General features: G+C 32.4%; 2 pseudogenes; both read left to right on the forward strand.

Annotated features, from left to right (window-relative positions):
* Positions 1–1,893: 1,893 nt before the first annotated feature.
* On the forward strand, positions 1,894–2,253 carry LOC147786401 (cysteine proteinase inhibitor 1 pseudogene; annotated as a pseudogene).
* Positions 2,254–11,878: 9,625 nt separating this feature from the next.
* On the forward strand, positions 11,879–12,238 carry LOC147786402 (cysteine proteinase inhibitor 1 pseudogene; annotated as a pseudogene).
* The last annotated feature ends 1,181 nt before the right edge of the window (positions 12,239–13,419 follow it).

Consider the following 13,419-nt stretch of genomic DNA (forward strand, 5'->3'; position numbering starts at 1 on the left):
GAGTTTAAGTTAAAAACATTCTATTCTAGCCCAAGTCTAAGAAAATAAATACCACTATCCTATGCATGTGCCATGGTCTCGAGTTGCGATGTTGTCGTCAGCCGTACAGGAATGCCTTGCCTTAACCTAAAAAATGCACATGGCTTAAGTATTTAAAGAAATACTCAGTAGGTGACCCCGCTATTAGGGTTAAATGCAACAATCACATGCAATGAGATGATGGGATGTATCTTTCATTCCGTTTTCTCTACGGTGCTGTCCTAACGGGTAATTTTGACGTGTACCATATACTCTACACACAACCCATACGTGCGAGTATGGGCTCACCAGATAGTTCGCACACCACTGGGCCACTTTCCTTATCCGGTGGGCATACTCTGGGAGCACCTTAGGCCGGACCCGCTAGAACTAGTAACCATTACGACAGCGCTATGCAAAGCATAACGATCGTTGTCCTGCCATTGGATGTACGCGTCCGTACCCTCGTGATGGGTTAGGGGTATCCCCCTAAATGCATGAGCACACATAATGCATGAGGTCCCAAAACTTTTCCATTTTCATTATCCTTTAATACAACCCTGCTAGCATTATGTACATATCATATCATTTTTCATACCGTTCATCATTCATGTCATATTGTTTCTCATTCTTCAGTTCTCAAATCATACATAATTCTAATGGGGTTATACGTCATGCCATTTATCGTAATTTCATGTCATTCATATCATGTTGTATACACACAATTTAAGAGACCTAACATAGCGTTCTATGCTTTTGACATAACATTTCATCATATACACATCATACCATGACATATTGCATCACAATGTATCATATCATAAACGAGTCATAACGTAAACACTTCATAGTCATATCGTTCTCTAACTTATCATAGCCTTAATGTTCTTATACCTATCACAGACATATCATTACGTGAACGTACCTTAGTCATCTCATCACAAGAATTTAACCTAACGCTATCGTTCTATCAATCTATCACAAACCTATCCCTTTCTACATGTAGCCTAACCGTATTCTTCCATCAATCTCTCTTATCCATACCACTCCGGTGTGTAACCTAACCTTAACGTTTCATGAACGTATTTTACTCCTATCGTTACATTTCGTTTTGTGCATCTTTCTTGTATCCTATCTCAAACATATCCTTGAACACATCGTACCGTAATTATCATACAATTCACATATTAGAACATATATATAACATATAGAAAGCATATCGATACACAGACAATTCACACATATCAATATATATGACACATGTAGAACCAAAGGGCACGTGTCAACATCAAATATAACCATGCCGATAGTATGGTCACTTACCTCGTTAGCTTAGGCTGATGTTCCATCGTTATCCTTAATGAAAGTCTATTGAAATCCAAGTCAACCTATGTGAGCCCATGACATCAGTTTCAAGTTTGAACTCTATAACATTATTTCTCTAATTTACATTGGTCCATTGTTAAAAGTCTTGAAATGTCATATGTCTATAATTATATTTTTATTAACAATCTTATTTTTCATGGTTACTATTGTATAAAGGAGTAGATACAACTATTTCAAGTTATTATGGGATATTTTTATTAAAAATCTTATTTTTTTTTCATGGTTACTGTTGTATAAAGAAGTAGATACAGCTATTTCAAGTTATTCTGTGCTTTATTACTCTCTGTATTTACTTTATTACTCTCTGTATTTACCTTTCCCTCTATATTTAGTCTGTGGTTTTTAATTTCCTAATTTCTTTTATATGTTGCCTTTTAATTCTGTTATCATGTATTTACTTTATGCATTTATCCATTCCTATAAATACCCACCAACCTTCTCCTTAAACAAACCATCAAATACTCTTCATCATCTTCAAACTTTATCACCATGGCTAAGGCTCTTTTCCTCGTGGCTTCTCTTCTCCTCTATGTCCTATCGCTATCGTCGCTCGCAACGGCAACCCAACGTTTAGATTTGGCTGGTAGCTACAAACCAATAGAAAACATAGATGACCCAAAGATTCAGAGCTTAGGTGAGTTCGCAGTCAATGAACACAATAAACAGGCAAAAACTCAAATCCAGTTCCAAAAAGTGATTGGTGGAGAAATGCAAATTGTGGCCGGAACCAACTATAAACTTCGATTGACAGCTCTTGAGGGGACTAGTAGAGAAACCTATGGCACCCTTGTGTTCACTGACCTCAACAACAAGAACAACCTTATCAACTTCTATAAGGTCCCCAAATAGACTTCTTGCTTCTTATCAAAGACTATGTGTGTTTTTAATTTTCTATCTTTTTTATATTATGTTATGAATGTTTGGAATCTCGATCAACCTTATGTATGGTTTAAAACTTCATAATTTTGTTTATTTTGTTGAATAAGATATATGTCTTTGAATAAAAGAATTATAGGATAACTTAAATTTATATAAATAAAACAAAAAAAATAAGTCATATAAAAGGGAACATACATATAATAAATCTAAAATAATTAATGTCATAACAAATAAAATAAATTTCATAATTTTAAGGTAAATCTTGAGTAGAATAAAATTTAAATGACCAAAACATGCGTTTCATAATTATAATGAAAATTAAATATTAAAGAAAAAGTTTAAGAAGTTTCCTTCTATGCCTGGTTGAAAAGCAACATAACTCTAGTGAGAAGTTATTGTAAATAATATCACATTTTCTTTGAAAAAAAATAAATTAAATTGAGACGTTTTTTGGACTCACTTAGAATGTTTACTGGGCTGGATAGGGTTAGGGAAGTCTTCCCACACACATGTCCTATTTTAATTTCTATCACCGTAAAATGTTCCATTTATTTTCGTGAAGATTCTCGTGAGAAAATCGTTTTAAAGACTTTTTAGTAGATAATTTTCATTTTTCAATATGCTTTCTCATAAAAGCGGTAAAATATTCTAATAAAATCCAATAATATTTCTTTAGCAAACATTTAGTATAACGTTATAACCCACGTAAATAAGGTTGCTACTACATGCATCTCTTGACTACCAAGTGCGAAACTCCTTTACAACGATTTATTAAAACATTGTCATAGAATTAAATGTTTATAAAAATACATTTGAAACAACAATGATGTTAATAAAAAAACCAAATCAAAATAATAAAAGTTTTAAAATAATGTTAACGTCCTAATCCAACTTAAGAGCTACAACATTAAACCCAAATGTGACAACCCTAACTTTGTATCCATGGCCTCCACAGAGATACAATAATTCGTATATCAGTGTCTTAACTTTACCTGAAAAATAAGTAACACGTGGCTTGAGTATTTAATACTCAGTCATTATCCCCAATGTTGGAGTTGGGAAATGCAATCATGGTAAGACCTATATTTTCATAAAATTTTTCATTAGTCTCAACTTTCTAATCAAGACAAGGTTGAATGTGGTATTTCTCTACACATGACCCACGTATATGCACATGGACCTACCAACACGCTCGTATATGTACCTCTGGGCTTAACTACGGGTTATCGCACATTCACGCTGTTGGAAGCCATAGAGGGAAAGGAACACATATAATATCATGGTGTACATATCTGTACTAATCATAATCAATGAAGTATCCTGATGCACGTGACATACAAAATGCATGAGATTTCGTAGTTTCAAATCATGGTACATACTTAAACTGCCATTCATATCTCCCTTCTTTTGAGGACATGGCATCCCTATAAGACCATATATATATATATACTTGACATATCTTTAATGGTTAACACACATGATTTATCAATGTCTCATAGGCATGATGTGAACAGGTTGATATAATACACATGGTGTAACATTTGGAAGTACATACATCATATAACATCCATATCATAACAAAATTTCATAACATAGCATAACCATACAGACATAACATCATAAAAATAAGACATGTACATGGGCCACAATATACATGTTATTCATACAACATACAAATTATCAAACCAAGCCCATGGACGTCCCATAGTAAAACCACTTACTTGATTGGCCACAATATACATGTACAAGGGCCACAATATACATGTCATTCATACAACATACAAATCATCAAATCATCAAACAGTGTGAATATGGTCTCCACCAGACAAACGTAACGCTTTAGCTAGTACACGGAAGTGCATACCATGATTCTTCTGTCTATCAATAATGGCATGCATTGCACGGTGACTGTGAAGAAGTAAACCATTATCTCGACAATAATGAGCCAAGCTAGTATTTGCAGTGAATCCACCTTTTAAATAGTCATGCATTACGATAAGAACTCCCAATTCTCGAGCAATATAGCCCTTTTCATCATTTCTTCGCATGTACCCGCAGTAGCATTCAAGTAATGTCCCTTGATTTCACCTGTTTCAGCCTGTGATTTATAAATGGCTTCCGCACAAAATAGGAAACGGTCTCTCCAACGCATAAATGATTGGAAATTCACGTTTTCATCATCTTTGGTAAAATCAAGTCCACCGTGTAGACATTCATAAACTTCTCTACCATAATTCTTAGCGGATAATCCCAATTTTGGTAAAATAGTACATCCCAATAGAGAGGGCAACCATACTTGTTCAATTTATCTCTTTCAATCTGGATACCATGAGGCGGGCCTTGGAAAGTTTTAACATAAGCAGTAGGGATTCGTAAATCCTCCAGACGTAGAGCACGCAGAGACTTGAATCCAAATACATTACCCACAATGGAAGTAAACATGTTAGTAGCAGAACCTTCTTCAAAAAGGTCTAGGGGATAAGCTACATAAGCAATATATTGATTTTCTTCTCCAGGAACAGGCTCGATTCCATAGCATTGACCTTTGTAATGATCAAGACTGGTAAGCCCATCGGTCCACATATCCATGTACCAATAGAAGATTCAGCAGCTACAGCGGCCCCTACTTCTTCGGGTGGAACTCCCGGTTGAGGAGTTACTCTGAATTCTTCCAAGATATCAGTATCTTTGGTTTCATATCCAGGAGTATAATAAGTCAATTTATAATCTTTAACACCAACTTTGAATCCAACACTTGCCTTAGTCTCTTTTTATGGTGACATAAGTCCCTCCCTACAACTCATGAATTAAAAATGCTCACAACAACAAGGTCTACTCAACATTAATTAGGAGTTAAGGGTGAGGAAGAATTACGAGATAATCCTTTGTTCCACCGTCTGGGTATTTACAACTAGCCAATTAAGAATTCTGAGATGTACTAGTACTAGCAATTGCATTCTCCTAGATGTAATAGCCCAAAAATAAATAAACAAATAAACAAATAAACATAATTATAAAAATAGTTAAAATAATAATAATAATAATAAAATTGATTAATTAAAAAAAAAAATCATTCCCCACTTCTCTTCACTAACCGTTCGTCCCTTCACACAATTATCTCTCCTCCACCCATCCCACCTAACAAAAGAAAGGAAAGAAACAGAAAAACAACAATGGTCAGATCCTGACAAAAGAAAGGAAAGAAACAGAAAAACAACAATGGTGAGATCTGAGAACAAGTACAATGGCTATTGCCCATTTAGAGATTTTTGTCAGTTATTACTGTAAAATCCTATCTCAGATTTCCTTTTCCAGAGTTACGGTGATAAGAAATTAATTTAGGATCAAATTTCTTTCCTATCTTTAACGGTGTAATAATCAGATCCCATATACAATTATTAGATCTTAGCCTGTACCTAAAATTGATCAGTATAATTGGAAAAACCTATTTACTGTTAAAAGGAAATATCAGACGGTAGTGAGCTCCTTTCATTTTTAAAACCTATTTACCAAAAGAAAAAGATTAGAGAGAGAGGGAGGGAGAGTAAGGAAAGATTTGTTAAACCGTATTTAACACTAATAGGAAATATCATACGTGAGCTCCTTTCAATTTTGTGTAACAGAAAACATTCAAAATTTTCATTAGAGGCAGTGAGCTTCTTTAAATTTTGTCCAACAGAAAAGAAGAATTTTAAGATGGCCAATGTAAATTAGAGTAATAATTTTATAGAGATAAAACTTGAAACTGATGTCATGAGTTCATATAGGTTGACTCGGATTTCAAAGGACAGAATCGAACTTTCATTAAAGATATATTTGTGACAACGACTTAAGCAATCCAGGTAAGTGACCTTACTATCGGCATGGTTATATTTGATGTTGACACGTGCCCTGTGGTTCTGCATGTGTCATACATATTGATATGTGTGAATTGTCTGTGGTTCGATATGCTTCCTATATGTTATGTTATGTTATAATATGTGGTTTGTATGATAATAATTATGGTACGATGTGCTCAAGGATATGTTTGAGATAGGGTACGAGAAGGATGCACAAAACGAAATGTAACGATAGGAGTAAGATACGTTCATGAAACGTTAGAGTTAGGTTACATACCGGAGTGCTATGGATAGGAGAGATTGATGAAAGAATACGGTTAGGTTATGGGTAGAAAGGGATAGGTTTGTGATAGATTGGTAGAACGATAGCGTTAGGGTATGTTCTTGTGACGATATGACTAAGGTACGTCACGTAATGATATGTCTGTGATAGGTATAAGAACGTTAAGGCTATGGTAAGTTAGAGAACGATATGACTATGAAGTGTTTACGTTATGACTTGGTTATGATATGATACATTGTATGTTAGATTATTGTGCGTAAGTACGAAATCATGTGAACGTGAATGTATGTTATTTATGCTGCTTAGTTGATGTGATATGAATGCATGTGACGATGTGTGGCCCTTGTATGATTATGACTTGTTGTATGAGTATTGGAATGTAACTGAATGAATTGTATGACATGAAATACGGTAAATTGCATGATACATAACCCCGCTAGGAATATGTATGATATGTAACGAAATGAGAATGAGAATGACATGTAAGCATGAAAACGTGACACGGGGTTATGTTCATTAAATGATGACTGTAGGACTAGTGGGACCTCATGCATATTGTGTGATCATGCATTTGGGGGGATACCTCTATCCCATCACGAGGGTACGGACGCGTACATCCAAATGGCAGGACAACGATCGTTATGCCCTGCATAGCGCTGCCGTGACGGTTTTAGTTTTAACGGGTCCCGGTGGGCCTCCAGAGCATGCCCACCGGCTAGGGACAGTGGCCCAGCGGTGTGCAAACTAGCTGGTGAGCCCATACTCGCACGTATGGGCTGCGTGTAGAGTATATGGTACACGTCTACGATTACCTGTTAGGAGTACACCGTAGGGAAAACGAAACGAAACGAAACGAAACGAAACGAAACGAAATGAAACGAAACGAAACGAAACGAAACGAAACGAAATGAAATGAAACGAAACGAAACGAAATGAAATGAAACGAAACGAAACGAAATGAAAGATAGGTCCCATCATTTCATTGCATGTGATTGTTGCATTTAACCCCAATAGGGGGGTCACTTACTGAGTATTTCTTTAAACCTAAGCCATGTGTTACTACATTTTTCAGGTTAAGGCAAGGCATTCCTGTACGGCTGACGACCGCATCGCAACTCAAGATCATGGCACATGCATAGGATAGTGGCATTTATTATCTTAGACTTAGAATAGAATAGGATGTTTTAAACTTAAACGCTTATTTATTTTATTTTGAGCCTTTTGTTGTGTCGTTTTAAAGATGTTTTCGAAACACGTAAGTCCATGGCTGTGTTTTAAGTTAAAGGTTATGTTTTATGGAATTTAAATGAAGTCTTCCGCATTCAATGTTTATGGTATGTATACAGTAGCGACCTTAAATTAAGTAGAAAATTTCCGGTCGTTACACGAGAGATATTTAATAAAAATTATATATATATATATATGTATAGATAGATAGATAGATAGATAGATATATGTATGTTCGTATATTCATATATAAATATTCCAAGACTAAGGATAATATTTAGTAGTGGTGGGTTTGAGCTGTTTCAAATGGTATTAGAGCCAGACACCGGGCGATGTGCGAGCGAGGAGGCAGAACCCCGAAAGGGGGATGAATACTAGGCGGTGTGCCAGCAAGGACGCCTGGTCCGAAGGGGTGTAGGTTGGGGGTCCCATATCGATTAGAGAAGAGAACGAATGCCAGTGAGGATGCTGGGCCTCTAAAGGGGTTGATTGTGAGATCCCACATAAGTTGGAGAGGAGAACGAAACACTCTTTACAAGTGTGTGGAAACCTCTCCTTAGCCAATCGCTTTAAAAACCTTGAGCAGACAATATTTGCTAGCGATGAATTTAGGTTGTTACACAAAATCTCTAATGTTCGCATGAAGTCTAACACATGATTTAACTCAAAAAATACAAAATTAATGAATATAAGGAACAGCATCTCACAAATAAGAAAAATAGAAGAAGATAAAATAAAATAAGATTATCTTAAACTTTACGGCTAAAATATAGAATATGAAAATTCAAATACTCAAAGTCAACTTCAATTAAAGCAGACAGATAATTTTGTGTAGGATTAAAAACAGACGTTTATTTGACCTAAATTAAAAAAATAAGGTATGGTTTGGTAATATTATAATACTTTGTCATAACAATTATGTTTATTTCCTTACAATTTTTTTATTATAATTTATACCATTTCAAAAGAAATATTATAATACTTTGTCATAACAAAATAAAAAAAATTATATAATTGTCGAGCAATGTCTAATTTATCTATTAAATTATGTTCAAAATACATTTTTAGTGTTATTATCAAATTTATTATACATTTATTACATTAACAACTAAAGCCACATGGATCGAAAGAACTCTCTTCCAAATACCGAACACGCAAGATAGGAACAATTTGGATCCTAGAATATATATATTTTTTAAAATAAATAACAGAAGTATTTTGTTACATGTTATGGCTTACCGACATGGACCCAATCTGAGATGTACAAGGCTAGAATACAGTATATACAAGAATAACTCTTATTTCCATAATATTGAGTAATCACTAATTTGGTTAACGACATTATTAACGACTTTAATGAGTTCATTGTAAGTATGAACCATCATATTAGATATAGTAATTTTATCCTAATAAGTGTTGTCTTACGATAGGTCAAGAATCGAAAATAAAACTACAATCCTTTCCTTTCCAAAAGTTGCTTGTTCATAATCCTTATGTAGGATTATTATATTGATTAGATTGATTTTAATGTGAATTACCAAGTTTTAAATTTAAAATAAAAATTAATCATATTTTGTGCTTACTTCAAATTATTAATTAAGACTCACTTATTCAAACTCTCATGTTAGTGTTTTAGTGTTTAAATAAAAGTGTTTTTTATTTATAATTTAATAAATCTTAATTATCTATTAAATACAAGATGAATAAACATACCTTAATTAATCTTTGTTTTTATAAAAGAAAATTAATTCATTTAATGAATAATTTTAAAATTCTAGAAACTCTTCGGAATTAAAATTAAAAGACGACCCAAAATTTCTACTTAATCTAAGGTTGTTATTGTATACACATAAAACATAAATCTCATCTTAAAATAAAGCTATGGACTTCGTGTTTGAAAATATCTTTAAAGCGACACAACAAAGAACTAAATAAAATAAATAAACGATTAAATTAAAAACATTATCCTATTATAACCTACATCTGATCTCGAGTTATCCTATTATACAGTTAGGGTATGCGACTACTCTATACATGTGTCATAGTCTCGAGTTGCGATGTCGTCGTCAGTCGTACAAGGATGTTTTTCCTTTACTTGAAATAGAAGTAGCATGAATCTTGAGTATTTTAAATATAATACTCAGTAAATGACCCTAGTATAATGGAGTTATATGCAAACACATACAAATTTCATGAATGAGACCTATCATAACAGTCTATATTGGTGCCTATCATAACCCTATCGTTCTATCAATCTATAATAATCTTATCATTTTGTCAATCGATCGTGACGATATCGTTTCGTATATATAAACCATATCATTATATTAATCATATCTTAACTATAGCGTTTTCTATACATAACATTATCATATCTTTTTATCAACCTATCACAATTATAGTCTTTTCTATACATAACATTATCGTATCGTCTTATGAACATATCGTAGTCCTATCGTTACATTACGTTCAGTGCATCATTCTCATCTCCTATCTCAAACATATCATTAAACATATCGTATCGTAAGTATGGTCATACAATTCACAGAATGACATTTACATATCATATCATAATCATATCATTCATAAACAATTCACACATATTAATATATATGACACGTGCAGAAGCACAGGGCACGTGTCAACATCAAATATAATCATGCCGATAGTAAAGTCATATTCTCTATTATTATTATTGTTTTATGGAACATATTGTTATGTTATATGAAAGAATTTGATAGGGTTTCTTGACCATAATTCCTCTATTTTATCTTTTAATTCCCTTTTACTCCTTGTATTTACTCAAATAATTTAAATTTTTCTTTTTCCTCTACTTTTTTTTTTTTAATCATTCTTATTTCCAAAGCTCATCGTATTTTTCTTTTTTTAAACGTGTTACCATGTATTAGAACTAGTATAATGCTAACTAAAATCTGATTGATTCATAAATGAAAAAGAGATTTGATTCTATGGTAATACAATGGACGGTATAAAGTATAAAGTAAAGGAGATCTGAAATATAATTACCATAATAACCATTCTTATTTCCAAATCTCATTGTATTTCTTTTTTTTTTTTTTTTTTTTGCTAACTAAAATCTTATTGATTTATGAACGAAAAAGAGATTTAATTCTATTGTAATACAATGGACCGTATAAAATATAAAGTAAAGGAGATCTGAAATATAATTACCATAATAACCATTCTTATTTCCAAATCTCACTGTATTTCTTTTTTTTTTTTTTGCTAACTAAAATCTTATTGATTTATGAACGAAAAAGAGATTTAATTCTATTGTATTACAATGGACCGTATAAAATATAAAGTAAAGAAAATCTGAAAGATAATTACCATAATAATCATTCTTATCTAAATCTTTTTTTGATTTGTTACCAATTACTATTATAATGGTAAAGTAAATGAGATCTGAAATATAATTACATAACAACAATTCTTATTTCTAAGTCTCATTGTTTTTTTTTTTTTTTCTTTTTTTTTTTTTTTTTGCTAACTAAAATCTTATTGATTCATGAATGAAAAAAAATTTGATTCTATGGTAACACAATGGATTGTATAAAGTAAAGGAGATCCAAATATAACTCACCATAGTAACAAACAAAAATCTTTCTTGGTGAATCAGAGAGAAAATGATATCTTGTAACACCATTAGTTCATAATAAGAAAGCAAAATCTGCTATATCATCTCTAGGTAAATTTGCATTTTTTTTGTTGGAGTAACCGATACATTCTTGGTGACTGATTTTTGAGGAGACAGATAGTTGGGAGAAGGATGAGAGGTCGGTGTGAGTAGCTTGGATAAGACTGCTATATTTTAGTTTATTTATTTATTATTATTTTTTCTTTTACCATTGTTATAATTCTATTGGATTTAGTTCAATTTTCTAATTTATTCCAAATTAAAATTAAAAGAGTTTGTTTTACCGGTAGATTTAAGGACTATAATTGATTTTTTTTAAATTTATTTATGATAGTAACCACTATTACCTTATTTGATTTATTCTAGGTAAGATCATAAATGACTCTTTTAATTTTTATATGGTACTAACTATTACGGTTCCAGAATTAAACTTTATTAGTAAACCTATAAAAAGAATATGAATTAACTATTTTAAAAATATTGTAATCTCCTCACCCTTCATGCATTTATCCATTCCTATAAATACCCACCAACCTTCTCCTTACACAAACCATCAAATACTCTTCATCATCTTCAAACTTTATCACCATGGCTAAGGCTCTTTTCTTCGTGGCTTCTCTTCTCCTCTACGTCCTATCACTATCGTCGCTCGCAGCGGCAACCCAACGTTTAGATTTGGCTGGCAGCTATAAACCAATAAAAAACATAGATGACCCAAAGATTCAGAGCTTAGGTGAGTTCGCAGTCAATGAACACAATAAACAGGCAAAAACTCAACTCCAGTTCCAAAAAGTTATTAGTGGAGAAATGCAAATTGTGGCAGGGACAAACTATAAACTTCGATTGACAGCTCTTGAGGGGACTAGTAGCGGAACCTATGGCACCCTTGTGTTCACTGACCTCAACAACAAGAACAACCTTATCAACTTCTATGACGTCCCTAAATAGACTTCTTGCTTCTTATCAAAGATTATGTGTGTTTTTAATTCTCTATCTTTTTTATATTATGTTATGAATGTTTGGAATCTCAATCAACCTTATGTATGGTTTAAAACTTAATACAAGTATAATTTTGTTGAATAAGATATTATCTTTGAATAAAAGAATTATACGATCAACTTAAATTTATATAAATAAAACAAAAAAATAAGTCATTTAAAAGGGAACATACATATAATAACTCTAAAATATTAATGTCATAATAAATAAAATTAATTTCATAATTTTAAGGTAAATCTTATAATGAAAATTAAATATTAAAGAAAAAGTTTAAAGAAGTTTCCTTCTATGCCTTTGAAAATCAACCTATTTCTAGTGAGAAGTTAGTGTAAATAATATCACATCTTCTTTGAAAAAAAAAATCAAATTGAGATATTTTTTTGGACTCATTTAGAAATGTTTACAGGGTAGGATAGGGTTAGGGAAGTCTTCCCATACACGTGTCCTATTTTAATTTCTATCGCCGTGAAATGTTCCATTTACTTTTGTGATGATTCTGGTGAGAAATTCGTTTTAAAGACTTTTTAGTAGATAATTGTCATTTTTCAACATACTTTCTAATAAAAGTGGTAAAATATTCTAATAAAATCCAGTAATATTTCTTGAGCAAACATTTAGTATGACGTTACAACCCACGTAAATAAGGTTGCTACTACATGCATTTCTTGACTACCAAGTGCGAAAATCCTTTACAACGATTTATTAAAACATTGTTATAGAATTAAATGTTTATAAAAATTCATTTGAAACAACAATGATGTTAATAAACAACGAAATCAAAATAACAAAAGTTTTAAAATAATGTTAACGTCCTAATCCAACTTAAGAGCTACAACATTAAACCCAAATGTGACAACCCTGACTTTGTATCCATGGCCTCCACAGAGACACAATAATTCGAAAAAGAGTGTCTTAACTTTACCTGAAAAATAAGTAACACGTGGCTTTAGTATTTAATACTCAGTCATTATCCCCATTGTTGGAGTTGGGAAATGCAATCATGGTAAGACCTATCTTTTCATAAAATTTTTCATTAGTCTCAACTTTCTAATCAAGACAAGGTTGAATGTAGTACTTCTCTACACATGACCCACGTATGTGCACATGGACCTACCAACACGCTCGTATAT

Source organism: Cucurbita pepo, chromosome 20, assembly GCF_057944985.1.
Source record: "Cucurbita pepo subsp. pepo isolate OVF chromosome 20, ASM5794498v1, whole genome shotgun sequence".
Lineage (NCBI taxonomy): Eukaryota > Viridiplantae > Streptophyta > Magnoliopsida > Cucurbitales > Cucurbitaceae > Cucurbita > Cucurbita pepo.